General features: G+C 39.6%; 1 protein-coding gene and 1 long non-coding RNA gene across 4 annotated transcripts in view; one reads left to right on the forward strand and one right to left on the reverse strand.

Annotated features, from left to right (window-relative positions):
- The window catches only part of Tafa1 (TAFA chemokine like family member 1), a 520237-nt gene that overhangs the window by 479412 nt on the left and 12931 nt on the right, over positions 1-27894 (forward strand). The gene's annotated exons all lie outside the window — the stretch shown is intronic.
- Positions 1527-27676, reverse strand: LOC121828059 (uncharacterized). The gene is made up of 3 exons (XR_006070498.2): positions 27552-27676; positions 2700-2829; positions 1527-1701 (listed from the first exon to the last, which is right to left on the reverse strand). It is a non-coding gene; the product is annotated as an uncharacterized LOC121828059 (long non-coding RNA).

A 27894-nucleotide genomic window follows, 5' to 3' on the forward strand; every position in this document is an offset into this window, starting at 1 on the left:
AAGGAACCATGAAAATGGATTTTTTTAAAAAAATAAATAAGCACCAGTATTGAATCCCAGTTGTTTTTCAAACTCACAGCCCTTGAGAGGATAGCATATCTACTTCTCATCAGCTATTACTCTGGGTAATTAGTAGTAATTAGTAATTAGAAGGTAATTTATTAGTTTGATTCTTTCCAGAGAATGGTAGAAAATTAACAACTGTGTTAGTAAAATTCCATTACTGTGACAAAGCAGCTAGGCTACACAGCTTTTAAAGAGGGAAGCTCTGCCCTGGTCACGGTCTCAGAGGTTCTACTCTGTGGTCACTGCGCTTAGCCACTTCTGGGTCTGTGACGAGGCAGTGCCTAATGGCATGAGTGCACCTCAGGGCATCTGATAAGAAGAAAAGGAAGAGGAGAATGAGGACACAGAGGGGAAGAGGCACTTCCCATAGTCCTCAGAGAGGGTGAGCCCATAGAAATGGAAGAACGCCCACTGGACCCCATCTCTTAGAGATTCCAACATCTTCTAATAATACCAAATTAAGAACCAAATGTCTTACATATGGACCTGTAGGAGATATTCCACAATCAAACTATAGCAGTAAGGAAAGCTAAAGAAAGGTCTCCAGAATGTAGATGCTTCCTGGGAGGCAGAGGGTAGGAATGCTCCTGACTGGTAGGGTAAAATGGGGCTGAGGAAAACTGGGTGCCCTACACAGAGGTTCAAGAGGGCTGTTACAACTGGTCTGTGATTTTCCTGGGCTCATGGCAAGGCTATGCATATATATTCCCTCTAGCGTTGAGTTTACAAAAAGACTAAGGACTTTCCTATATCCATAAACCTCAATCTTCCCTCTTTTCTCTCCTTGGCTGGTCCCCTCTGCTGTACCGGGTTAGTATCTGTTATCTCTCTCCTCTACAGGATGTATTATATTAAACTGTAATTGTCTATGGCTTGACCTTCCCCACTACACTCTGAGCAATCATGGGAAGAGAATAGAGAGTACTTCACCTTATCCCATTTCCAGTACTAATTCATAAGTGAGAAACCGAAGCTAAGACATGTCACCTTGCAATCCCGGAAGCTCTGTTTTGCTTGCCTATTTTCTAGGGAATAGCTTACGTGGTTGCCACCCATTGTTGACTAACTGCAACATCCATTTCCCAGCTATGGGTCTCAGGGTAAATACCTTAGTCACCTCTGTTCCCAGCCATCCACACAATACTATTAAGTTTTATACTACATCTAAAATTTAGAGTCTGCACACTTCATTAGGATAAAGAAACTGAGACTCAGAAATTTGAAAATGTCAAGTGAGGTGACACAGTAGTTAATATCAGAGTGCTGTTACCCAGTGGAGCTTTGAGTCCCAATTCAGCACTTTTCTCATTGTATCATTTCACACAGCAAAGGAAAAAGTGAAGACAAGAAAAATAAAAATGCAGGAAGGTGACAGATTTACTGGGCTCTATGAAAGGGGAACAGGAGGTTATTATTCTTCCTTGGCTTTCAGGTAAATGTAAGTTGGAAATTTTCCCTCTGATATGAACGCGTTCATTCCAATCCTATGGTTTTATACCTTGTGATTTCAGGTCTTTTCTTGCACAAAAAAACACAAGGAAGGTCAGGTATCTGCTGCATTGATTTTCCAGAGTGCATATTAAAAGGGATTGGAAGCAAATGTTTCTCCATGCTATGCTGGCTCTTTCCTTGGCCCTGGAAGGAGAAAAATCTCATTAGATCTTTTGCAACCACATTTCACTCATTTTGCTCATTCAAAACTACATCCATTGCTGTTTTTTTTAAATAAGCATATAGTACAAATATCAGAGTAGCAATAAATATGGAAATAAGGCTCAACCTCTCACTGTGATAAATTTTATACATGAAGTAATAGGTGTGAAAACAATACCATTAGCAAATGTGGTTGTCGTAAACGTTATTAACTTAATTATCTGCAGAGCTTCAATAGGTTTCTAATCCTGTATTTCTAGGAGCAGACAAGTTGAAATAACTTATTCCCTTTAGACCTCAGTTAGAAATACAGCAGTAAAGGTAACCATTTTTTCTTATATCAAAACAATAAAAACCTGAATTTGATTGTGAATAGAGGCAGTCAAAAATGAGCTGGATAGATTACCATGAGGTTTTCCTACTGTAAGGAATTCCTTGCTCCAGATCAGTAAATATTCAAAGTGATATGAGAAAAAAATAAACCTACATAGCTTTACAATTTTAAAATGTTAATTAAATACAGATTAATATTCTCTAGGCTTGTGCTCTTTCAACGTTTCCCTGGTACTCTTTGTAACCCTAGATAAATGTAATCTATTAAAATGACTTGTCTGTCTTCATTACAATTTTCAATATCTTTTATTCAAATTAAAAACAAATATATATTTTAGAATTACAGTAGAGAATGAGTAATGTGCAATATCAAATTAGACACTTGAGATGCAGCAGGATGTTCTAAATGAGGAGGGTGATACCAATGGCCAGCATCAGCACCATGGATCATGTACACAGCACTTGTATATGACAAGTAGTATCCTCAGCTCTTTCTATATTAGCCTGTTGCATATACAATCACCTTAGCAACCTTGGGAGGAAAGAGTGTTGTAAATATCACTATCTAATGTACAAGGACACTGAGACTTTCAGAGGTTAAGTATTTGAGCTGAGGTCTTTAAAGGCCTCAGCCTCACTAGCCGCACCTGACCACTCCTTGGTGAGATCATTTCACGTGATGCACACATTCATTGTTGGATCATTTACAAGCTTCATTATATTTTATTCATCATTTGGAACTTGATTGTTTCTTGAAAGTAAAACTGAGGTATCCCCCTGCAAAAAAAAAAAAAAAAAAAAGATAATTTCTACTCTCAATACATTCATCTTAAATGCAATTACTTACCAGCATGAAGAATTATATACAACTGGTTTGATAAAATAGTATTACAGCAAAGATAGCACTATCAGTTTTTGTCTACCCACCCTTGAAAGCACAGATCCATTTCTCTAACCATCTCAAGTATGTGTTGATTAAAGGCTATGCAATGGCCTAAAGACTAGGAAGGGTAGTGAGATCTTTTTAGCCCATTCTAGGTGTAATATTCCCAACACTAGGAACATGTTTCATTATTTGATGAGGTGGTTCTTGCTCCTTCATTTAAAAAAGAAAATAGGTTGAAAAGAGTTTTAAAATTATCTAGGTTCTTATAAGTAGTAAATTATAAAGTGAGATAATAAATAAAAAAATAAATACATTTTAAAATGGCTCTCTTTTACAGAGTTCCTTATTGTGATTATACTAGCTACATTAACTGTGGAATCAGATCACAAAGAATCCCTCTTGGCATTCCCTTTGCTGGAAGCTATGGATCATCACCTGGTACACACCCATTCACACCTATGTGACCTCACTCCACTGGTCTTAAGGACTCATTTAATCTGACCCTCAAATTCCTGCAATGTCTATGTTCACTGCTCTGGAGGCATGCAGGTAAAAGACAAACCAAAGATGGTTTGTCTTCACAGGTTAACAACATCTTCACAGGATCAAGTCTCTAATGACAGAGTGGGCAGAACAAAGGATGTCTCTGCACTGGCCTCTGAAGGCCACTGATCCCATTCAAGAAGGCTCCACTTTTATGAGTCCATTATCTCCCAACCTCCACCTTGTAAAACAGTTAGCACCTTAACTACTAAGGATTTTGATAAATAAATCATGGAAGGATATAAACATCTAGTGACTAAATTTTAATCTGTTTCAGAAGTACATTTAGAAAGTACAAAATGTCCTTTGAGTTAAGACCATTCTGCACAGGTTTGGCAAAATATTTTCTGTGTATCCTTAAACTGGTCTTTTTGTATGGTACAACTGTGGAACAGTTAATGTCGATTAATATTAATACTTCAAGTTCATGGTAAGAGATGTGCATGAGTAGTGAGCTTTCATTTCATTGCCCACAACCTTGTCCTTGAGATGTTGCCTTTTCTCCCAGATACAGCTTTCCTTGGACGAAACAACCACAGTGGCAAAAATCAAAATTCAACTGATTTAAACATAATGTTAAAAATGAAGGCAATGGCTGTCTCCAGATGTCACTACCTCTTAGTATCGCTGCTGTGGTTTATTCTCTATTGATGTCTTCCTCAAGCTGTCCCCAAGTACCAACAATATCCCAGTCTTCTATCTCTTGAAGTCACCCTTAGCAATAAACAGAAAGCATCCTCTCCTCATTAATGTTTGCAAAACCCTGGAATTGAAGGTAATTGGTTGGCTCATGCCACAAGCCTGTCTCTGATTATTCACTGTGGCCAGAGAGATTGATTGTCCCAATTTTTAATTGCTACATAACACCCCTAACACTCGGGGCTCAAAACTGGCATTTTATTTCAGCTCATGATTTTATTTGTCAGTAATCTGGATGAGGTTCAGAGGGATAATTTTTTTTTGTCCCACATGGTGTTGACAGAGGTCACTTCATGTTGTTCTCTGTTCCCTGGAAATCTTAGTCTGGAAACAACATAGGAAAAAAGCACATTGGCCTAGAGAAGGACTTAAAAGCAGAGCTCAGCTGGGATTATCCAGTTTGGTATCCACGTGGCCTCTTTTCTAGTATGGTATGGAGAGGGTAGTAAGATTGTTCCAGAAGGAACAGGATTGGTTGCTAAAGAGAAGATTCAAGAGACTTTTTATGTTGTGTTTTAGGAAATCCTTGAGGGTCCTTCTGAACATTTTCATCTGGAAAAAAGGTCACTGGGGAATGATGCTCCACCTCCAAGAGGGACCCAAAGCTAACTTTTTCCCCCCTACAATAGTCTTTAACCTAACAAGGAGGTAGACTGATCTGATATGACAAGTCTGGGCCCATGACTGTCCTATCTCCAAGGGCTACGGTCAGCTGTACCTAAAGTTTATGGCCAATATTTCCTAAAGCAAAGTCAGACATGTTTCCCATGGGAAGAAAAGAAAGAAGAAATTGGTGCATGTGGAAATGTAAGCAACAGCTCTGTAACAAGTGGTTGTTGATACCATACAACCTTGTGGTTCCAGTAGACATTATAAAATGAAAAAGTGATCAAACTCCAGGGTGATACGCTGAACCTCAGGTTCTACCATCTACTAGCTTAGGCGAGTTTTTGTGCCTCTTTGTCTTCCCTTCCTTTTCTATAAACTGTGGATAATAATAACTGCTCCCTAGGGGTGGAGAAGCTGCTGGATGAAGCACCTGGGTTTTCATAGGGGTGCTTCTCCCAATCTCTCTCCTGATGTGTGAGGCAGTGGTCATGAGCTGATATTAAATCTAGCACCCGCTTTGAGGGTGTCATAAGAGGTGATGAGATAAGGAGTTTCCAATACGGAGGGCTTTAAATGTAGGAAACCTAAATATTATTTACAAGCAGCACTGGGCACTAATTCCCAGATGTAGTTCACCATTTTCCTTTGATCTGTAAAAGCAGATGGAGCTCCCTCTCCATTCACAGAAGAGAGTGCTTTTATGCATCTCTGAAGCGACACTTTCCTTCTTGACCTTTGAAAGTTACTCCCCTCAGAATGCAAAGCATTCAGGGACAGTGGTTCTTGCAACACTGGAGAGCCACTAAACCCATCTTCATAATGGGATCAGGGGCTGAGGTTAGTTTTTTTTTTTTCCTTTTATTGGCCATCGCTGATAAAAACTTGATTGCTTAATATTTTTATCCTGGACATTCATTGACTAGAAGCTGTCACCAAAATCCTATGATTAAATTTGGCTTCAAATACAAGACCCATGACTTCTCAGTCTGATGCATTTCATCATGGAGACAGTTCTGAAAGGGAAACGCTCTTCAGGAAATGTTATCCTAGGGTTCTACATCTTTAAATGTGAATGCCAGATGGAACATTTAAGATAGAGACATTGCAGCTCTTTCATATTTCAAGCTTTCTTCTGTATATATGTTCAATTAATATATCTAGCTCTTGAATTTGCTCTAAAAACAAGTGATCTTGGATTGAAAGCAATTGGGGTTTTATGTGGCATCTAAGGAGAGCTACAGTTCTTTATCCTGCTCCTAGAAAGGGCAATAAAAAAGAGCATAGGAGGTCAGAAATCTTTCCCTGTGCTCAGTGTGTAGGAGTCAGGCCACGGATAATTAATGAGATCGTTTGTGGTAATAATTGAGGTGGTGTTAAATAATAGGGAAGACTAGAATAAACTAAACACTCTCTCCTCCTCCTCCTCCTCCTCCTCCTCCTCCTCCTCCTCCTCCTCCTCCTCCTCCTTCTCTCTCTCTCTCTCTCTCTCTCTCTCTCTCTCTCTCTCTCTCTCTCTGTATGTGTGTGCTGTTATCAAAACTGGGGTCCTTTACATGCACTCTAGGGCAGTGATCTACCCCTGATATATACAGATGTCTAGTCTTACTATGTTTAAAACTCAAGGGGAGATCTTTGCTTCTCTTAAGCCCTTATACAGTTTCCTTGCCTGGGCTTCCTGTTAGTCAACCAGAAATTCACATAGCTTTTAGTTCCCCCCCCCTTTTTTTTTTTTGATAATAGGTACAGAGAGCACAGCCAGGCAACCTGCAGCAAAGTGAGCAGTCAGTCATTGTTGAGCAAGTCTCCTCCAGGCAGCATCTGGTGGAAATCCTGATTCCAGAAAGCACCACATGCTCTTGTTAAATAAACCAATGCATTCCCAGTACCAGCTAGAACAAAGTTGTGTTCTTGAAACACAGAACAGTGGCCAGGGAAAGAAAGTTCATCTGACAAAGGAAAACTATAGCCTGGGAAGAGAGAGAGCCGCTCTAAGAATGATAATGTCACCACTGGGGGCATCTCAGGTGTCAAAAGCACTTTTTTCTCTGACAGAGGACTTGGATTCTGTCTCCAGCACCACACAGATGGTTTACAATCATAGGTAATTCCAGTTCGAGGGGATCTGATGCTCTCTTCTGACTTTGCAGGCACCAGATATATATGTGGTGCATGTATATACATGGAGACAAGCACTCATATGCATAACATTAAATCTAAATGGTTTTTTTTAAAGATTTATTTATTTATTATATATACAGGAGAGGGTGCCAGATCTCATTACAGATGGTTGTGAGCCACCATGTGGGTGCTGGGAATTGAACTCAGGACCTCTGGAAGAGCAGTTGGTGCTCTTAACCTCTGAGCCATCTCTCCAGCCCAAATCTAAATGTTTTTAATTCAATTTTTAAAAAGCAATCCTTTCTGCCAGGTGGTGGTGGCACACGCCTTTAATCCCAGCACTTGGGAGGCAGAGCCAGGTGGATCTCTATGAGTTCAAGGCCAGCCTGGTCTACAGAGTAAGATCCAGGACAGGCACCAAAACTACACAGAGAAATTCGTCTTGAAAAAAAAAAAAACCCTTTCCATTAGTTGCTTCACATCTTTTATTTGCCACAGCAGTTGTGCAGTGTGGAGTCTACTTTATGTGGAAGGTTGTGGTCCAAGTCCACTGACACCCCAAAATAGACCCACCCCCGCTACTGCCACCCATTCACAAACACATACCTCCCTTTGCTTCAAAAATGCTTAACAACCAGTACTGGCTGGAATGTGCTCACTCATATCTCTGGGTTACATACAAACTTTACCTCTCTTGAGAGCATCTCAGCCTGGGGAGATTGAGATTAGTAAAATGTTTGCCATGGCAACCTGAGCACCAGAGTTCAATCCATGGAACTCATATCACAAAGCCTGGTATGGTTGGCCTGTGTTTATAATCTTAGCACTGGGAGAGGTGAAGATAAGCATGTCCCTGCAGCTGCCCTGCCAGCTAGCCAAGTCTCCTTGGTAGACCAATGAGAAATCCTGTCTCATGAAACAGGCTGGATGGCATTCAGAGAAATGATATCTGACCTTTGGCATCTACACACATATGCACCCACACATAGAACAGTGAGCAAGCAAACACACACACACACACACACACACACACACACACCAGTACCTATCTCTTAAAATATTTTGATTCCTCCTTCAGTACTTATCTCAGACATTACCTCTTTACTCTCTAATCAGCTTTGAAAACAGTTTATGTTGACTAGTACCTGTAGCACGAATTGTTAGGTCTTATTAAAAACAAGCCTGGAGCCAGGTATTGGGGTGAACACTGAAAGATCAGAGAAACAGAACAAGCCACATCCAACCTCACCTTGACAATTCCTCAGCTGATGTTGTTTCCTCAGACTGGAAGCCTCTGAATCCTGATCCAAATGGATCTCAGCTGAACTGCTGCTCAAAAACCTAAAAGCTTAACAGACTCTAGTTCCTGGTTTTCACGCCTTCTATACCTTTCTGCTTCCTGCCATCACTTCCTGAGATTGAAGGTGTGTGTCACCATGCCTGGCTGTTTCCAGTGTGGTTTTGAACTCACAAGGACCTGGATAGATTTCTGCCTCCAGAATGCTAGGATTAAAGGTGTATGTGCCACCATTTTCTGGCCTCTATGTCTATCTAGCAGCTGTTCTGTTCTCTGACCCCAGATAAGTTTATTAAGGTGCACAATACATTGGGGAACACAATATCACCACAGGTACCCAACACTACCTCTCCCTTACTGGCTGTGTAAAGATGGGCCAGTCATGGCCTCTTCCTCTGCTCTCCTCTCTGCCTCTCCAAACAGAGCAGTAGTCATATCTGCATCCCAAGACCCAGAGGAGATTTGACCCGTTGTGCTCATGCCATTCCCTTAGTGCAATACATGGCTCAGAGTAAGTGCTACATAACTATTATGATTTCAAACTACTATTCATTTTGCTATCTCACTGGTCACATTAATGGCAATTAAATTATATTTTGCATTAAGCTGAGAACTTCTTAGTGGCATTCACTAAAATTAATCCATTTATACTCAGCCCTAACATAGCCCCAGGAATGTGTTTAAATGAACTGCATGGAAACCTGTCTAGATAAGGTCCCCTGATGATTATTGGTGATACTTAAACAGCAGTGACAACCATGCTTGGTCATTGAGCATTTGCTTTATACCAGGATTTGATCTGGAGTTTTATGAACAGTAATGTTGTCAGTCCTATGACCTTTAAATAGGATCCTTAAATAGAAATAAAACAGGGCAGTTCAAGCTCCTTATCTTCCATTACTAGGAGACTTTGCTAGGGTCACTCTCATATATTCCAGGGAGTTTCCACTGCATGAGGTTTCTACATTACCCATCAAACCCCTGTCCTCCAGTTCCAGGCTCCTCTCCCAGTAATCTCTACCTCTGTCTCTCCCACCCCACACTACCTGATCCCTGCTGTTCCCATCCTTACCAGCCACCAGTCTACCACAAAATCAGTTCTTTTCCCCTTCCCAGGGAGATCCATGTTACCTCCCTTGAACCTTCCTTGTTACTTAGCCTCTCTGGATCGGTAGATTGTAGTATGATTGTCCTTTATTTAGCAGCTAGTGCCCACTTATAAGTGAGTACATACCATGTATGTATGGGTTACCTTAATCAGGATGATCTTTTCTAGTTCCATCCACTTTACTGCAAATTTTATGATGTCCTTGTTTTTACCAGCTAAGTAATACCCCATTGTGTAATGTAAAGAAAAATATTTTCTTTATCCATTCTTCAGTTGAGGGACATCTAGGTTGTTACCAGTTCCCAGACATTATGAATAAAGCTGCAACAAACATAGTTGAGCAAGTGTAAAAATTGTGGTAGGATGGAGCACCCTTTGGGTATATGTTCAAGAGTGATATAGCTGGATCTTAAGGTAGATAGATTTGCAATTTCCTGAGGAACTGCCAAATTGATTCCCATAGTGGCTTTATTAGTTTACACTCCTACCAGCAACAGAGGAGTGCTCCTCCTTGCTCCACATGCTCAAGGTTCCTATCAGTGGGACTAGAACATCAACCCAACCCTAAAACCTTTGCCCTATAATCTGTCCTGCCTGTAAGATAGCCATGGGGCAGTGGTGGTGCAGAACTGGTGGGAGTGGCCAACCCATGACTGGTGGCCTGTGCCACAAGAAGGAGCCCACACCTGACACTGCCTAGATGGCCAGGAACCAGATGCAAGACAGTCAAGAGACCCAGGATAGAACCAAACACAACTGGGGGAAAAACATTCAAAGAAATTATTCCTAATAATATTGTGCTATACACATAGATCAGTGCCTAGCCCAATCGTCATCAGAGAGGTGTTATCCAGCAACTGATGGGAGCAGATGCAGAGATCCACAGCAAACACTAGGCAGAGCCAGGGGAAACCCACTGAAGAGAGAGAGGAAATATTGTAGAAGTCAGAGGAATAGAGGGCACCACAAAAACATGGGCCACAGAATTAACTCAGTGGGGCTCATAGGGGCTCACAGAGACTGAAGCAGCAAACACAGACCCTGTATTGGTCTGACCTAGGTCCTCTGAATATACCTTATGGTTATTAGCTTGGTATTCTTGTGGGACTCCCAGCAGTGGAAGTCAGGAGTGTCTCTGACTCTTTTGCCTGCACTTGGGACCCTTTTCCTTCTACTGGGTTGCCTCCTCCAGCCATGATATGAGAGCTTGTGCCCAGCCTTATTATATCTTATTAGGCCACGTTTGGTGTTTTTTTTTTAAGTGAAACAGAGGAGGAGTTGATCTTGGAGAGAAGGGAGGTGGAAGGGGTAGAGAGAGGGGAAACTATGGTCCAGATGTAATTATGAGAGAATAAAAGCTTTAAAATAAATATATAGATAGATACAGATATAGATATAAATAAATAAATAAATAAATAAATAAATAAATAAATAAATAAATAAATAAATAAATAAATAAATAAATAAATAAAAAAAACATGGGCTGAAGAGATGGCTCAGTGGTTAACAGAACTTAATGCTCTTGCAGAGGACTTGGATTCTGTTCTCAGCATCTAAACAGCACTTTGCATTATCTGTAACTCAGTTCCAGGAGATTCAACACCTTCTTTTGGCCTCCACAAGCATTGTGCATGTGTGGTACACAAACATAAATGCAGAAAAAACACTCATACACATACATTAAAAATAAAGAAGTATTTTACAAAGGAAACAAGAAAACTGAGGCTTAAGTTAGTTAATACTTTGCCTAAAATCCTACAGCAAATGAAGTCTGAGTCCAAATATTCCATTGTTAACTGTGCTTTTGTAGCTACAGTTTTCTCCAGTCCTGCCTGGCCCATGGTCAGGACAAATCTCTTTCACCTGCCAGTCCCACAGCTGCTCAGACCCAACTGAGTTAACACAGAGAGAGAGAGACTTATATTGCTTACAAACTGTATGGCCATGGCAGGCTTCTTGTTATCTAGTTCTTCTATCTTAAATTAACCAATTTCTATAAATCTATACCTTGCCACAAGGCTCGTGGCTTACCAGTATCTTACATGTTGGTACTCATGGCGGCAGCTGGCAGCATCTTCTTACCTCAGCCTTCCTGTTCCCAGAATTCTCTTCTCTACTTGTCCCGCCTATACTTCCTGCCTGGCTATTGGCCAATAAGCATTTTACTTATACAGAGCAATATCCACAGCACTTCCCCATTTCTTTTTTTTTCAAAAAGGAAGGTTTTGACTTTCACATAGTAAAATTACATATAACATAACAATTATCAAGCAAGAATTACAGTTACAATATCTAGTCTATTTATAATATCTAGTCTATTTGTATTTGGCAAAATTAAAGAAGATATCCTATCTTATCCCATATTTGTGAGTCTAAGGTTTCATATCTAACTTATCTTTTATCATAACTAAGGAAATTATAACTATCTAGTCTTCAGCTTCATCAAAGACCTCAGAAGGATATAATATTACCTGAGAAATGGGAGAAGGATGCAAGCAACTTTCAAGAGTCTTGCAAGAGACATCCAAAGTTCTTTTGTAAAGTTGGGGCATCTGTCTTCAGCCCACAGGCCTAAAGTCTCTCAGTCACTTCTCTGTGTCCTGTAAAATGTCTGGCAGTTTCTCTGCGAAGCAGGAACCTGAAGTACCATTTTGCCAAGCAAAGTTCAGTGGTTACCTTCCCATGGGTCCTGTATGTCCAGTTGATCAAGCAGTCCAGGCAAGAACAGTTTCTTGCCCAAATGGCTATTTTTGTCAAGAAGAAGATAAACTCCATATAGAGTGTCTTTGATGCCCATCCTCCTCTCTAAAGTAAATCCAGTGCTGCCAGGAGCAGAAATGTCTTGTTGTCCAGAAAGTCTAAATTTTTAAAACATTTTAAATGCTATATTCTGTAGGTCTTTGAAGTAAATGTTTGAAGATTACCTATCTATCTGAAATATATCTATGTATATCTAGAAAACTTAACTAACATGCTACATGTTTGACTATCATACAAGACTAATTATTAATCTGTATTTCTTAATTATCCATTACAATCTAAATGAGTTACATAAACATAATACCTCAAATGAGAGTAGAAATATATATATATATATATGTATGTGTGTAGAAATATATATATGTAGAAATATATATATGTAGAAATATATATATATATATATATATATATATATATATATATACAGTGTAACAAAATTAAGTTTAAACTTGTATCAATAAACTAAAATCCATAGCAATGTAAAACATTTCTTAACAAGTTATTACTCTTTAATAGTAGGTTCATTAACCTACCCTTTCATCCTATTATATCTATATCATATCCTCTTTTCTTCTTTAGAAAGAGATCACATTTATAATCAACCTGGTTTTTTTTTTTTTAGCAATATGTTTGGGTTTAGAGAAGGAGTGAACCAATTCCATCTCCAAAGCCAGCTTGGTATATTTGGAATTTGGGCGTAGCTTCTCTTACTACTTCCTGCTGGATGGGGGTGCTATATCTTATGGAGACACAAAGAAAATTTTACGATTATGGAGTAGTTCGTGAGGGTGTATCATCTGAGCCAGTTGCCTTAAAATCATTCTGGATATTGGATCATCTGGGCCATGGTGTCACTGGAGACCTTTTAGGGGGTCTTGGCTGATCAAACCTGATGTATCTTAATCTGGAACAAATCCATAGCCTCTGGCTTTCTGTGGAAACAAAAGCAGAGCCTCCTTTCCAAAGCAACAATTCCTTAGATCCAAATTTTGAAATCAAGGTATCTTTAAAATATACATATTGGCTTAACTCAACAGCTTTTACATTGAAATGTTTTTGTACACTTAAAAATCCCAAAGACAACATAATCCAGATTCTCTGTGTAATATCCATCTTTATGTGGCTTATTTTTTTTTTTCCATCACAGGCAATTTATTTTGTTCTATTCATTCACAGTTAATACAGAAAATACTTGGAAACATTTCCATATAATATTTGACACAGAAATAATCAAATAGAAGTATACAATGTTGACAGGAGGCAGTACATTTATAATTTATAACCCCAAATGTATTTATAAATTATAAATGGAAAGATCTACAAATGAAATTATGAAGGTTCACCAAAGTCATTTAATCTGTCAGTTTCTCATTCATTTTTATGTCTTAATAATATTCTATTGTATGAATAAGCCACATTTTATTTCTCTCCAGTATTTGATAGCTATTTGAGTTGTTTTAACTTTTTTACTATTAGCAACACACTGCTGTAAACCTTCATGTACATGTTTCATAGGTGCACATTTTCAGTAGTTTGAGGATATATTCCTAAGGGTAGAATTGTTGAGTAACAGAGTAACAATGTTTTGCATTTTGACCAACCACCAAACTGTTTTGCCAAAGTGGCACACCATTTTACAATCTCACCAAATCCTTGTTTTTAAGGCTCTGATTTTTGTACAAAAGCATTCAATCATTCTGTCAGACCAAACCAGGAAAAGTAAGCTATAGTTCAGAGCTGTTCTATTCCATTTACTATGCAAAGCCATTCTTGGCGTTTGCAACTCTCAGCCCTTTTGAATATTCTTGCAGTGTTCACCTTTTCCTCCACCACTTTTTTTTTCTTCTTTTTTTTTTTCTGGTTTATTTCTATCTATTACAAATGTATAAAAAATCCTCCATCAACGCTGCTGATAGAAGCAGAACCTTGAGAAATATACCTTTGGTTTGCCTCAGAAAAGGAACACATATTGCACTGTAAAGTTTATAAAATTGGCGCAAAACATTGTGGTAATGTTACAATACCAGTTTTAAGAGTTCAATGACTAATGGGGAGCCGATGGGATACATGCAGAACTGTGAAAGCGATCTCACTTAGCCAGCTTTTTTTTTTTGAGGCTTTTCTTCCAGAGAACAGGGACTTGGTTGTCAGGCCTATGTTAGGCCTAAACCTTGGTGCCATGTAGTTGTACTTAAATCATTTCAATGGAAAGTGTCTTAGTGATTGGAACTTCTAGTGCAGTTTGGAGTTCTTCCATTTGAAAAATGTGATATTTGCATGGGATTGTTTGAATTTTGTTTTCTAGTCCCTCCCCATCACCACCCTCATAGTCTGAAGGTAGATTTTTCTTTCGATAAAGGAACAAAAAAAGTGAACATCTTGTTTGTAAATGGGTATCTAGTAGCTAGTGGTAAACTTGAAATGGTAGAATTCTTTAAAGCCTAATTCTAGGTAGTCTTAAGAAAATGTATCTTAATTATTTTTGAACCTGTATTCACCTTGTTTTTTTCAAATATCTTAAGTTATATTTTCTTTTTCAGAGCTGCTTCTTATTTGGGGCTATTTTTTTTTAATTGAGGCGTAATTCATAAAAGGGTATATTGTTTTGATGAGACTCTCTACAACTGTGGCTGGATGTCTTTCTTTAGTCTTCCAAGAAGGACCATTTTACTTTTTTAGAGTTACTTTTTAAAGTCATGAGATCAACAACTTGGACTACTATGCATGTAAGTGCTAATGAAAATTAAAGCCCAAGTTGACCTCCAGCAGCAGTTCATTCTATGTTGACAGTGAGAAAACACTTTGCCTGTTAGGATACTGTTACTCGTGGACTGAAATGCTGAAGAAACCCCTCCCCCTATTTTGTTTTTTGCAAAAATCAAGGTATATTCTAGGGTTTCCTGGTTGACCTCAACAGATAAACTGAGATGATAGTTTTAGTTCAGAATTGATCTGAATGTAGATTTACAGTCTACGTGTACAGCTGGCTAAGTGAGATGTGGCTTATTTTTATACTACCTTTACTGTCTCTTTAAAGACTTTATTTTTTAAAACTATTTCTTTATATAAATATATATATATATATATATATCACTTTTTGTCTCTTTAAAGCTTATGTATATTTTACATACATTGTAAACTATTCCATCTGAATCTGTCTTATTGTGAACCTATTGCTTTAAACTGCAGCATTCTAAGACTGAAACAGCACTGTGGCTGTTGGCTCCACCCACCTCAGCTTCCCAACATGGCAGTGGTATATTTACAGCCAGCTCTGGGAGCCATCAACTCTTAGAAACAGTGGATCGATGCTTTTATCAAAGCACTGTGTAGACCAGAAACCTCTTTTATTTTAAAACTAGCAAAAACTATATCCAACACACAGAATATTGTGCAGCTTGGAGACACCTCTGTGTAACATAGCCTAGGTCAAGCACACATGCGTGCCAGGAACCCACCATAGAGTAGCTCAAACCCACATGTTGCAGCATCTAGCTGCCATATGAGACATGAAGCAGGAACCTGGTTTTGGCTCCGTTTAGAATGGCTTATTAAATATTCTCAGATTTAAGGTAGAAACTCAGGCTGTTGGGTGCCATTTGTAGCTAGAGTTTTCTCCAGTCCTGCCTGGCCCACAGTCAGAACAAATCTCTTTCACCCACCAGTCCCACAGCTGCTCAGACCCAACCAAGTAAACACACAGAGACTTATATTGCTTACAAACTATATGGCCATGGCAGGCTTCTTGTTATCTAGTTCTTCTATCTTAAATTAACCCATTTCTATAGTGCTTTAATGATTTGATACTCTACAAGTTGATGTAGTAGGTATATATCTGTATGTATGTGTGTCATAGATGTCTGTCAATTTATATTTTTTAGATGCATGAGTATTTTTCTTCCATTCATGTATGTGTATCACATGCAGTTTTGGTGCCAACAGAGAATAGAAGAGGTCATAGAACCCCCTGGAACTGGAGTTATGGATGATTGCAAGCCACCATGTGGGTGCTGGGAATTAAATCTAGATTATCTGTAAGAGCAATAAGTGTTTTAAACTGCTGAGCCATCTCTCTAGCCCCAGATGATAAATTTTTAAATAAAGCTCACAGTGATACCACTATTTGCATCCAAATCATGTAGTCATCAAATTCTTCAGGACCATTCCCAAGAATACTTATAGAGGCCACAAATAATCTTAAGTAAAACATGAGCTTCTGGTAGCTTCCATTTTAAATGTCCAAACATCAAGTTAGCTTCAGGTACTCCTGAACTCAGTTTGGCAATACTCGAGAATCAGTGTCTTAGACCATCACTTGGCAAACTCTTACTCTCTAGCAGGACCACTCCAAGAGGGGAAGGGCGGTGCAGGATGCTCAGGCTCACAACATACTTGATTGGCAACCAATCCAGGAGAGTGCTGCTCTTCTGAGAAGCCAGTGGAAGTCCCAGGATTGACTCATTAACTGCTTCCATTCACATCCCCACTGATCACTGAGATAAGGAGGGAAGAATATGCAATGAGACCAGCACTAAGCCACCCTGATTTGAGAGCATGAGACAAGCTTTCCTTGAGGGTTGGCCAACAGTTTCTATTAGAGTGGGGAATGTGGAGTTATTGCTCCACAGAAAGATAGCTGGTGGCAGCTGACCACAAAGCTGGTTTCTGATTCACTTTGATTTGTCAATGACATTCTTAAGCTTTTATGTGGCAACTGCTTCTGCAGCGAACATCAGTGATAAAACTAAATTCCATTTTAGATATTAAAAAAAATCTTCTTCTACTCCCAAATAATATGTACTGGTGTGTCCATACAAAACCAGCTGTTCATCATCTTGATCTAAAACACAGAGTATGGAGCCTAGAAGATTACTGCTGAGATCTCAGTATCCATCTGAAGACTTTCTATTGACTCCCAATCACTGGCATGATGTTAGGAGATGTGAGGCTTAATGGAAATCAGATCATCAACAAATTAGTGTTCCCATGACAGAGGCCTCACGAACCGCCTGTCTCTTTCTGTCCTTTGAAGACGTGACAAGAAGACACTATCTATGAACCAGAAGTGGCTCTGCATCAGACCATAACCATGCCAGTGACTCACTCTTCTCTTTCCCAGAAGTGACCTATAAAATTGTGTGTTTTTTCACTGTCAAGCTTATGGTATTTTGCTTTCGCATCTGAATGGACTAAGATAATTGCTCATTGCTACCTAATAGCCTTGTAGTAACTAGTTTACCAATGAGGATATATTCAGAAATGAAGAATTTTAATATACTGTGACCTTCCTTTATTAGTTTGGGTGGCTCTAGCAAAGCTTGATAGCCTGGGGATCTGCTGTAGAGCAGAAATCCATGTCTCCTACTTGCCCAGGCCAAACTGACTGGAATGCCAGCATGGACAACCTCTGGTAAGGAGACTTTTCTGGGTTATAAGCTGCCAACTTACTGCTATCTTTGTGTGAAAGAAAACAGAGAAAGTTCTCTGGGGTCTCTTTTATAAGGGCAATGATTCCATCCTTGAGAGACCTGTTCTCATGTCCTAATTTCTTCTCAGAGGCCCCACCTCACACCATCACAATTCAGATCGGAGTTTCCACATAGGAACTTGTAAGTGAGGGGAAGACAAACACTCCGTCTATGGCATGGACATCCCTATTCTGGAAGACTGAGGGGACGGTATTAGCAAGAGGGCCACAGTAAGGTTCATAACAGGAAGGATGAGATTTCTGAAAGAGGGGCTCATGACCATCCCAGCCCCTGTCCTCCTCAGCATCTCACATTGAGTCATGTTTCTCCACTGAGCACTTCTTTCCTCGAGGAAAGTTGTCATCTCAGAACATGGAATGAAAATGGCTTTTGCCTTCAGTGCTTGAGCAGAAGCCAGCTTGAAAACTCAGAGCACAGGGTAAGAGTGAGCGATGTTGCTGAACACCTGCCTTCCCAACAAATCCTGTCAGGTCCCAAAGATCTTCAGTCTTGCTCTCAGCGACTCCAGCAGCAGTGGAAGGTTTCAGCCTGACACTGGCAGAATCAAAATAACATTAAACTAACAGCTAAGAAATATTACCAGACTTTCTTCTGGTTGCTGTTTTTCCATTTTTTGTTTTGATGGCTGATACTGTCTCCTGGTTTCTTCCAGAGATGCAGCCAGACCCGCGAAGAGCTTTCCCCCACCCTGGCACCAGTTTTTATGCGGTGTCCTTTTCTGCTGGAATCATAGCAGAGAATGGAAAAATAGATCTTAATCGCTTAGCAAAATTGAATTTGGCTTCTCTAGATCATAACAATTAGAAATGCTCCATTGTGAGCATACTAGATTGTAATTAAGAAAAGCCAGCATCACCACTGACACTCAAGTGTTCCAGGAAAATGCCTGATTTACATACAGCTGTGCCCATCCTGCATCTTCAGCATCTGCTGTGTTGAGGACACTGTGATTACGTATGCAAAGTGGAGGCACACATAATAATAAGGACAGAAAGCCACTCTCAGGGTTGTCAATCAGCCAACTGGATGTCTGAATTGTGGTATTAAAATATTCTGTCCTCAATCATATTCATTGTGCACATTCAGTGTTAAAGGACGGGGGGGATGGCAGTGTTCTGGCTTTGTACTTCATATGCCTAGATCCATTCATACATTTTTGCAGTGAGTCCACAAGTGCTCCCTGAGTACATGGGTGTCACATAGGATTCTCTTTAGCAGTAAGACCTAGGATGCTTGAACAATAGCAGCTTACACAATAGGAACTGATAATTCTTATGTAAGAAATCCATAGGTATCAGCCATCAACAGGAGTTTAGTAAGCTAAGTGCCCGTATTGAGCAATTTTATGAATTTCCCTTGAAGGTGCCTGCAGTTACAACTACCATCTCTACATTCAGTAGATACACCTAAAAAACCAGGAGTCTGAAGGTGGAAAACCAAGCCAGCAGTAAATGCCTTTTGGTGACAGGAAATGAGGACTTTTCCAGGGCACTCTCCCTAAAAGACCTTAGTTGCTTTTATACAGCAGAACTGCCCAGTCTCATCCACAAGGAAATTATTTTTGTGTCGAGATTCTGGGGTAAGAATTATAATGGGAGAAAGGGCTGGGAAATGGCTTTTCTGTAGCCAATTTACAGTTCTGGCCACAGTTTCAGTATGTCATCTGCTCTGTGTAGAACCTTAAACACACAGATGGAGACGTGCAATCCCTAGCCTTCAGAAACATACAGCCTAGTGTGGAGATATATGGGGACAGAAACGCCTAAACTTTTCTAGCAGTAGGAAAAATACAATAAAAGCCTAAAAGAAGACTGAAGTTTGGTCAAAGGTAGATTGAGAAAAGTCTTATAATGTTCGGGAACTTGAGACAATTAGTTATTTCTCTCTTGTGCAAATTCAGTGGTGGAATGGGTCAAATAACCACCTCACAATCAGTCAGTCTCACAAGGGAGTGTGGAAGGGAACGAGGAACTGTAGAGGGTCTGCGCCCTGAGAAATTTGTTTCTTTTGTGTTCACACAGATGTGTGACTCAGACTTGTGTTTTTGAGTAAGCTAACAAGAAGACTAAAAATCTTCTTAGGTATTTGCAGATTTTCTAGAAAACTGAGGAACTAGCTGTGGAAAGGGAAGATGGGTAGATTTCCTGTGATGTCTGCAAGTGTTTTTCTATCTCACTTCTTCATCTCTGACTCTTTTCCCTTACTACATCACCATTGAAAGTAAGCATCTCCCTTGAGATAGAAAGTCATGGAGTCTAGACTACATGGCCAATGACCAGAAATCCACACAAGCTGTGAGAATAATGTGTGAAGAATAGCAGAGGAATAGCAAGGGTCTGGAGAACACGATGTCACTCAGAGTTGCTCGTTTGAAAGGAAATTGTGTTTTCTAGTCCGTTGGAATGGTGTTTAGGAAGCAGCACTTAAAGCAGGATTTGAGCACGTACAGCAAATGTTGTAGAGTGGGGTTGCATCTGTGTGGGGTGGGGTGTGTGTGTGTGCGCGCGTGCACACAATGTGAGTGTCAGGGCTGTTGCAAAGGGGAAACCACTGAGCAAGTGGACAGTGTAAACAAACACTACTTGGTATTATGAACTTGCCACTTCAGAGTGGCTCGATTTTTCCACTTTATTCAGAACATGAAATCTGAAACTTAATGTACAAGCTCCACATTGGCAATTAAATGCAGCTATTAAAAACCATTGTGTCAGAGAGGAAAGCAGAATCTTCAGATGGGTTTAGTGCACAAGCTGCAAAGTTTTGACCTTTGAGTCAAATTCATTTTGTAATTTCTTAGGATCACCATGATCACAAACCAAGAACATCCTCCTCTGCCAGGAAAGGGACTGGCCAGTGTTCTGGGTGTCATTGGGACATGCCCTGCCATAATGTGTTTAATTCTTTAAAGTTTTTCACCAGTGTATATTAATTAAACATAATGAGGAGTTTCCCTGTGAGATTTTTCAAGCATGTATGTAATGTGTTTCGATCACACACACACACACACACACACACACACACACACACACACACACACACACACATCACCTCATTTGCCCCCTTCCTCCTTCTGTCAGCTAGTTCCTCTTCTAGGTTTTGTTTTTTGTTTTTTATTTTTGTTTTTTTTGTTTGTTTGTTTGTGGTTTGTTTTTAGGGATGTTGTTATTGGTTACCCAAATAATTTGCTTGGGATTGTTTTCAGAGTGTGAGTGGAGGTTAATTAGGGGATGAAGTTGATTAATTCCTGCATCAGTGCCTTTGGAGACAGAATTCTGTAACTGTAATGTCAGCACTGGATGGAAAGAAAATCCCCAGGCCCAAAACTACACGTTCTAAAATAACATCCCTAATTATGACCCAGTGTGTTCTTACCCTCCCAGTGTTTTGCTATTTGAGGCTCTTAATATTGGGGTTTGTTTTATTTTCCTTTTAAACACTTTTGATTCCTTTACACAGGCTTCTTAGCCTGATACAAGTCCTGATCCCTTCAAAATGCCCCAAGAAAACCAAACTATAGTTTGTGAGGACCCTTGTTTGAGGTTTGCGTGGAGGATTCTTGACATTTCTATAAGCAATTCTTTTCTAACTCGTCACTTTTATACCATCATCAGATTTTTGCTATAAAGCCACACTCTTTTTATTATTCCTTGCTTGATCTGTTCCTTTATTTTTACTTAGACATGCTCATTTTAGAACTGTTTTTGCTGACGACCTAGTTCATCTGGGGCTGTAATATATCCCATTTCCCTGAAACACATCTGATTTTTCTAGGAGGGCCCAACCTGGGCTAGCTACTCTCTGCTCATGTGACCCTTTGATAGCCCGTCACTTTTAATCCTCCCCCATGTGATATTTGCTAATCTGCTATTGAGCAAGCAAGTCACATGGCCAAAGCCAGGTAGAAGAGCTGAGGAAACAGACCACTTCTTGAAGTTACTTTGTGAAGACCTGAGCACAGATGGCAAAGAAGATTTTGGCTGTTTTCATTATTCAAAAATGAAAAATTAGTGTCATATGACATAAGAAGAGGGTGACTTTTCAAAATCTATCACCATTACAAAATCACTATTGTTAGTAAATTGAATTTAAAAAGCAAAAAGTGCAGAAGCCTCACAGCTCTCCTGCCTCCCAGGGTTCTCTGCCCTTACATTAGGAGGTGCCATTCTAGTTTCTAGTTTTGATTGTGGAACTTTGATAAAAGAAAAAACATTATGTCTGCCTGCCAACTTAGCTAACTTAACACTTGAGCAGTGGCTGCTCTTCCAGAGGACTTGAGTTCTAGTCACAGCACCTGCATGACAGCTCACAACCATGTATAACTCCAGTCCCAGGGAATCTGTCACCTTCTTCTGGTCTCCACCATGCATATAGTGCACAGACATACATGCAGGCAAAATACCCATACATATAATATCATTTTTAAACAAATTATCTTAAAAAAATAAATATTTGTGCTAGTTGAATCAAACTGTGTAGAGGAAAATGAAATCATCACTTGTAATTTTCTACTTCTCAAAGGGTTGATGGCAAAAGATATTTCATTCTGAACAGATAATGGGAACTTCTTCAAAGTGGCAGAAATAAGTAATCAGACAATTATGTTGATATTTCACACAAATTAAATTACATCTGACTGCTCTATGATCCTTGGTTAAACATTTCATCCTCACATGAAAGTCACATTATTTATTCTGAAGTTAAATCCATTGCCACAAACCCAAAGGCATTGGTCTCCCTAGAGACACCAGGACCAGAGCAATGTTAAAGCATGTTGCTCTCTTGTTTTATAAAAACATCTGAATTAATGCATTCACACGTGTCTATGAGAAAGGCGTGTATGACACTGAGACCCAGCTACTTTGATTCAACTTCACTCTCCCAAGATTCCATCCTCGGTTGTAATTCACTCAGCCACCCATGACATCGTAATGAAATCAGAGAGCAGTGTGTCTTGTTCAATTCTCCAGGATTTGGCTGCGCAGGCAGTAGGTGAGCTTGGGGTTAGAGACACTTCTGCCCTCGTTGGTATCAATTTTTATAGATTTGAAGTGGCCTGAGAGGTTTTGCTCACCCTGTTCTTTCTCCCTTGTCGAAAGTCTTGTCAATGCCAGGAACATCTCCCTGGGAGTTTGAACTTTCCTTTAATCTAATCCATTTAGAAAATGACTTACAATTTATTGAATAAAGTGGAGAAAATTGATACCTTTTCATTAGGCTGACAAAGTCTTTTTCACTGCTGGCATCTGAAATGTGTTTTCTATTTAAATTTTATTTATATCAATCTTCTCTAGTGGGAGTGAGATTAAAATGAAAGACCTTACAATCAGTGTGCCACTTTCCCATTACTGCCAACATCATGAGTGCTGGGTTTGCAAATGAACTTGATGCCAGGAATTTTCTGGGCATGATTTAGTATTCCGGATCAGTTGCAAAGCGAAATAAAGCAAAAGTGATATTTTAATATATCAATAACCATAAAAGTGATTACTTTGCATATGAAAAGAAGAAAGCATACTTAACTGACATTATTTGATTATAGTAAATCTGTAGCAATTCTAGCAAAAACCATATTAGAAAGCCTAATACCTTTGCAAAATACTTTTTTTTTTAAATTGAGAAAATACTTGTATACCAATATAGTCCTCCAAGGAGCCATTTCTAAAGTTGTAAGAAAACATAGCCAAATGGAAAAGTGTGCCTCCACCATACAAGATTACGGGTGATGCTCCTTCTCTATTGATATTTATCTCTATGTTCAGAATGTTAGAAAATAGTTACATATTGGCTTTAGAATCAGAGGAGAAGAGTGCCAAGTTTGTTATAGTGAACATGGAAGAATTTTTGGAAACATTTATGCCTCGACAAAACAAACAACTTCTGTGGTCTGTGAACTTCAAAGATACTTTTAATGTCTTGACCGTGGAATATTAAATTTTGAGATTTGGGATATATGAAATATGAAATTTACTTAATAGTCAGGGATCCTTGTGTTCCTCTTGTAACTGATTAAAAATCATATACTAGGACTGTGGAGATGGCTCAGCGGGTAATGCATTTGCTGTACAAGCATGAAGAGCAAAGTTTGAATATCTAGTACCCACATAAATGCCAGACAGGCACCCCAATGTAATCCTAGTCCTCTGGAGGCAGAGATGGGTGATGCCCAGAGCCATCTGGCTTGCTAGGCTAATGAAATCAGTGAACCCCAAGTTCAGAGAGAGAACCCACCTCAGTAAATGAAGTAGAGAAAGGTTAAGGAAGACACTCAGTGTCTGTCAACCTCTGGCCTCCACGGGCAAACACACACATGTATGCTTGTACATGTGTAAACACATATACACACAAAATTGAACCTACACTGATGTGAAAGTACATTTAGCTGAACCTACTTCTAAAGAAAGCACCCACCCAAAGAAAGCAGGACAGTGTTAGGATCTATACTGGACTCATGAATAGAGTTATCCTAGAGTGAAATTGCAGAGTAAGCCTGGACTCGGTGTCCAGCTTAAGAAGGAAAAACTTATTGGTGACAAGAGTTTGGAGTTCTCCCTTGAGTAGCAGAAGTTGGAATATTCTGTCTCCGGAACAGATTATGCTTTTGAAAGCAGTAAATGTGCCCCAGCAACTGGTAAGATGGCTCAGAACAGCCAGTGACAAGAAGAAAGAACTCTGGTTTTCTTCCACCTTCTCATCCATGCAAAGCTACCCCTTTCTCTTATAAAATATATGCTTGTGTGTTCTACTATGAAATTTTCTTAATGATGAAATAATTTCATCAATGAGCAATACTCTTGCTGCTACCACCCTACTTATTTAAATTAGATCCACTTATCATGCTCCCGAAAGTATATTGTATCTTTACGCAGCACAGTTTGGCTCCCAATATTATCTATTCTTTACACCCCATGTAGCTCCTATAAGAAGTAGCTGAAAGTTGGAAACTGTGCCTCTTTAGTTTATGTCTAGGACAAAAGTCAATAAATAGTTTTTGAATGCATAAGGTATAATACTTTTCTCCAAATACTTTCGGGGAACAATATCACCCAGAGACATTATATCAGTCTTCGTGATTTTGTCCTACTTATTTTACATTCTTTACCTTCACCGACACCTTTCTGAAAATAAATTACCTCTGGAAATATCTGAAAAGTGCTAGAAAAAAATTGCTGGAATAATATAATGATAGCCAAACCTATCCTTACCCATTCATTCCATGGATGTTATGGAATATTTAATATTAACATATGTGTTATAATTTGCATGTTATATTATAGATATGGTAATGTATGTATATTAAAACTCATATAAATTTCCACTGGAGATCAAGCATTAACTCGTGGGTGAATTGATACATAGTACATAATGAACACACATATAAAGAATAACTGCCATCTGATGAATATATTGTTTATTATGAATTATACTAAGTAATTTATTTCATTTAAAATTCACAATAACCAGTGAGGAACCTGAGTCTTGAACCAAGCCATGTTTGAAAAGCATGTTGCTAATGAATGGTGGAATTAAGATTGAAACTTGAGGCTTGGTATCACAGACATATCATTCAGCACATACCATGGAACTTGACAATACATAATGCCTCTAGGCTAGATCATATCCTTAAATGTGTGATCATGGGAAGAGGGGATCTGGATAAATTGCAGGGGTGGGTATTCAGAGCTTTGATTTTCTGTTTGCTTTGATAAAGACAGTGACATACACAGAGTTACTACACGTCCCTTAGGGGGGGAAAACACTGCAACTCTGTTCCAACAACCACAAAAAGGCAGCCTGGAAAGCTGTCCCATCCCTGTGGAGTTGTAGCTGTTCCTTTCATTGCATGAGAGGCTGAGTAAAAATGAGAGTAGAAACCTGTCTTGATTGATGTACTTACAATCTTCTAGGGACATGAATGTGATCACATGTTCCACCACTTAATTTAGGCTCAGACTCTCATAAGCCATAAATACAAGCTTGGAGTTTGTGATACTGAAGAACAGTGGTTCTCTTGCTAACTTGTGACATACTGCTCTTCTGCCTGGAGTGATTTTATTCTTTAGAGTTCTAAAAATGATGACACCAGTGGAAATGACAGCTAAAATTTATTGAGTATTTACTAAATGCCACCGTCTGCCTCGTGTTTCAGAGCCCATTGTTTTGGGGCGCTTTTTTTCCTCTTTCTGTTTCAGATTTTATCCATTCATTTGTTAGTTGATAGCCTACCATCAGCTATTCATACCCCTCAAATAGGGAAGTGTAAGATTTCTCCTGGATGCATTTTATTTTATTTTTGAGATTATAATATAATGACATCACTTTGCCATTTTTGCCCACCATCCAAGCCCTCCCATGTAACAACCTTACTCTCTTTCAAATTAATTGTCTCTTTTTCTTTAATTGTTTTCACACACACACAAACACACACACACACACACACACACACACACACACACACACACACACACAAATTATATTGCTCCTAAATATGTAAATCCAACCTGCTCAATCCAGATACTGTTGCTTGTATGTATAAAACCAAATGGTTAGCCCTGAAAACATATGCATACAAATTGCCTGATTTTGAAGTGTGACACTTAGAACTAAGAGGTGGGTGCATTGTTCCACTGTGCACTGCCATGAGAGGGGCAGCTAAAGTGTTGGAGTTCCTGACCACACTGTTTTCTCCAGTGCCTCTGACACTGTTACCTCTGCACTTCTTAGGTGTTCTACTGCAGGAACCCTACATCAAGCCTTTGTATTAGTTAGGCATAATGGCAGTGCCTGCTTTCCTGGATACTTGAAAGGCTGAGATAGGGAGGTAGCAACTTCAAGAAGGCCCTGTCAGACAGAGACCAACAAAGAAAACCACAACCAATCGAAATGCAGAGGCGTGGAGCTCAGCTGAAGTGGATACGTCTATAAAACTCTTCCACACCTAAGTTTCAGGGAACGTTCTGAAACAGAGCACAGAAAGATTGGAAGGATCAGAGAATCGGGGACTTTGGCATGAGATTTTGGCACCTACTCACATCAGAAGCAACACCCATAAAGTCTCACCAACATGGCTGTCCAAACTGGGGCTGAACCAAGGCAAGAACTATTGATGTAACCAACCGTTTTATTAAATAAGAAACACAGAAATAATGCAAAAGAGAAAGCCGAGAGGTCAGAGCTCAGAGCCAAAATCTCACCCTTCCGCCTGCGGTGTCCCAGCTTCCCGAATGAGGGCTCTATTTCCTGTCTGTTAGTCTATTTAAAGAGACAGAACAAGCCACAGCTATCTCACCTCACCAGTTCCTCAGCTGGTCCTGTTTCCTCAGACTGGAAGCTTCTGTGTCCTCATCCCAATAGCTCTCAGCTGAACTGTGTTGCTCCAAAGCCTGAAAGCTTAACCAGCCAAATGCTTCTAGTTTCTGGTCCTCACGCCTTATATATCTTTTTGCTTTCTACCACCACTCCCTGGGATTAAAGGCTGGCTTTCTGGGATTAAAGGCGTGTGCCACCACCGCCACACTCTTGCTATGGCTCTAATAGCTCTGACCCCCGGGCAACTTTATTTATTAACATACAAACAAAATCACATTTCAGTATAATTAGATTACCACCACAAAGAGCAATGGACATGCTAAAATAGATGGGGGCAAAGCCACGAGGCCACAACCCTATACAAAGGACTACAGGCACCGAGGAAATCTGGGAGCAGGAGAGGCGGTCTTCCCCAGGCAAGAAAGGCAATGGCACACCAATTGGTTGTCCAGTGCCAAGTGGTCTGCCCTAAATAAAACAGTTAATATTATACATAGGAATATACATATGCAGGCAATAATCACTAACAGCAGTCAGGAGTTTGAAGGAGACTGGGGAGAAGTGTACTAGAGGGTTTGGAAGGAGGAAAGAGAAGGTAGAACTGTAACTATATCATAATCTCAAAAATTAGAAAAAAATATCTTTTTATACAAATGTTTGAAAAAACAATGCCAACAGCAAAACCTTGAAGGTCTGTCTTGCGGGCAGCGACTCGTCACTGGCGCGTCTGCTCCTTCTTGGTCTTTTCTTCCTTTTGTCACACCGCTACCCAGTTCATCTTCCTCAAGCACCCTATACTCGAGTCTCACTTTTGCTTGTGGATTCTAGGTTCTAGAATCTTCAGTGACTCACCCCATTCAAGAAAAGTAATAAACAAAGGGCTAGCTTCCTGCTCTGAAGAACTTCCAGAGTATATTAACGTTTTCCTATTTCCACCCCCCACCCCCCACCCCGCCCCATGCCAGCCTGCTCTTTCAGCATAGTAATGTATTTGCTCTCAGAAGATCACTGTGCCCATTTATTTATT

Source organism: Peromyscus maniculatus, chromosome 3 (assembly GCF_049852395.1).
Source record: "Peromyscus maniculatus bairdii isolate BWxNUB_F1_BW_parent chromosome 3, HU_Pman_BW_mat_3.1, whole genome shotgun sequence".
NCBI classification, from domain to species: Eukaryota; Metazoa; Chordata; class Mammalia; order Rodentia; family Cricetidae; genus Peromyscus; species Peromyscus maniculatus.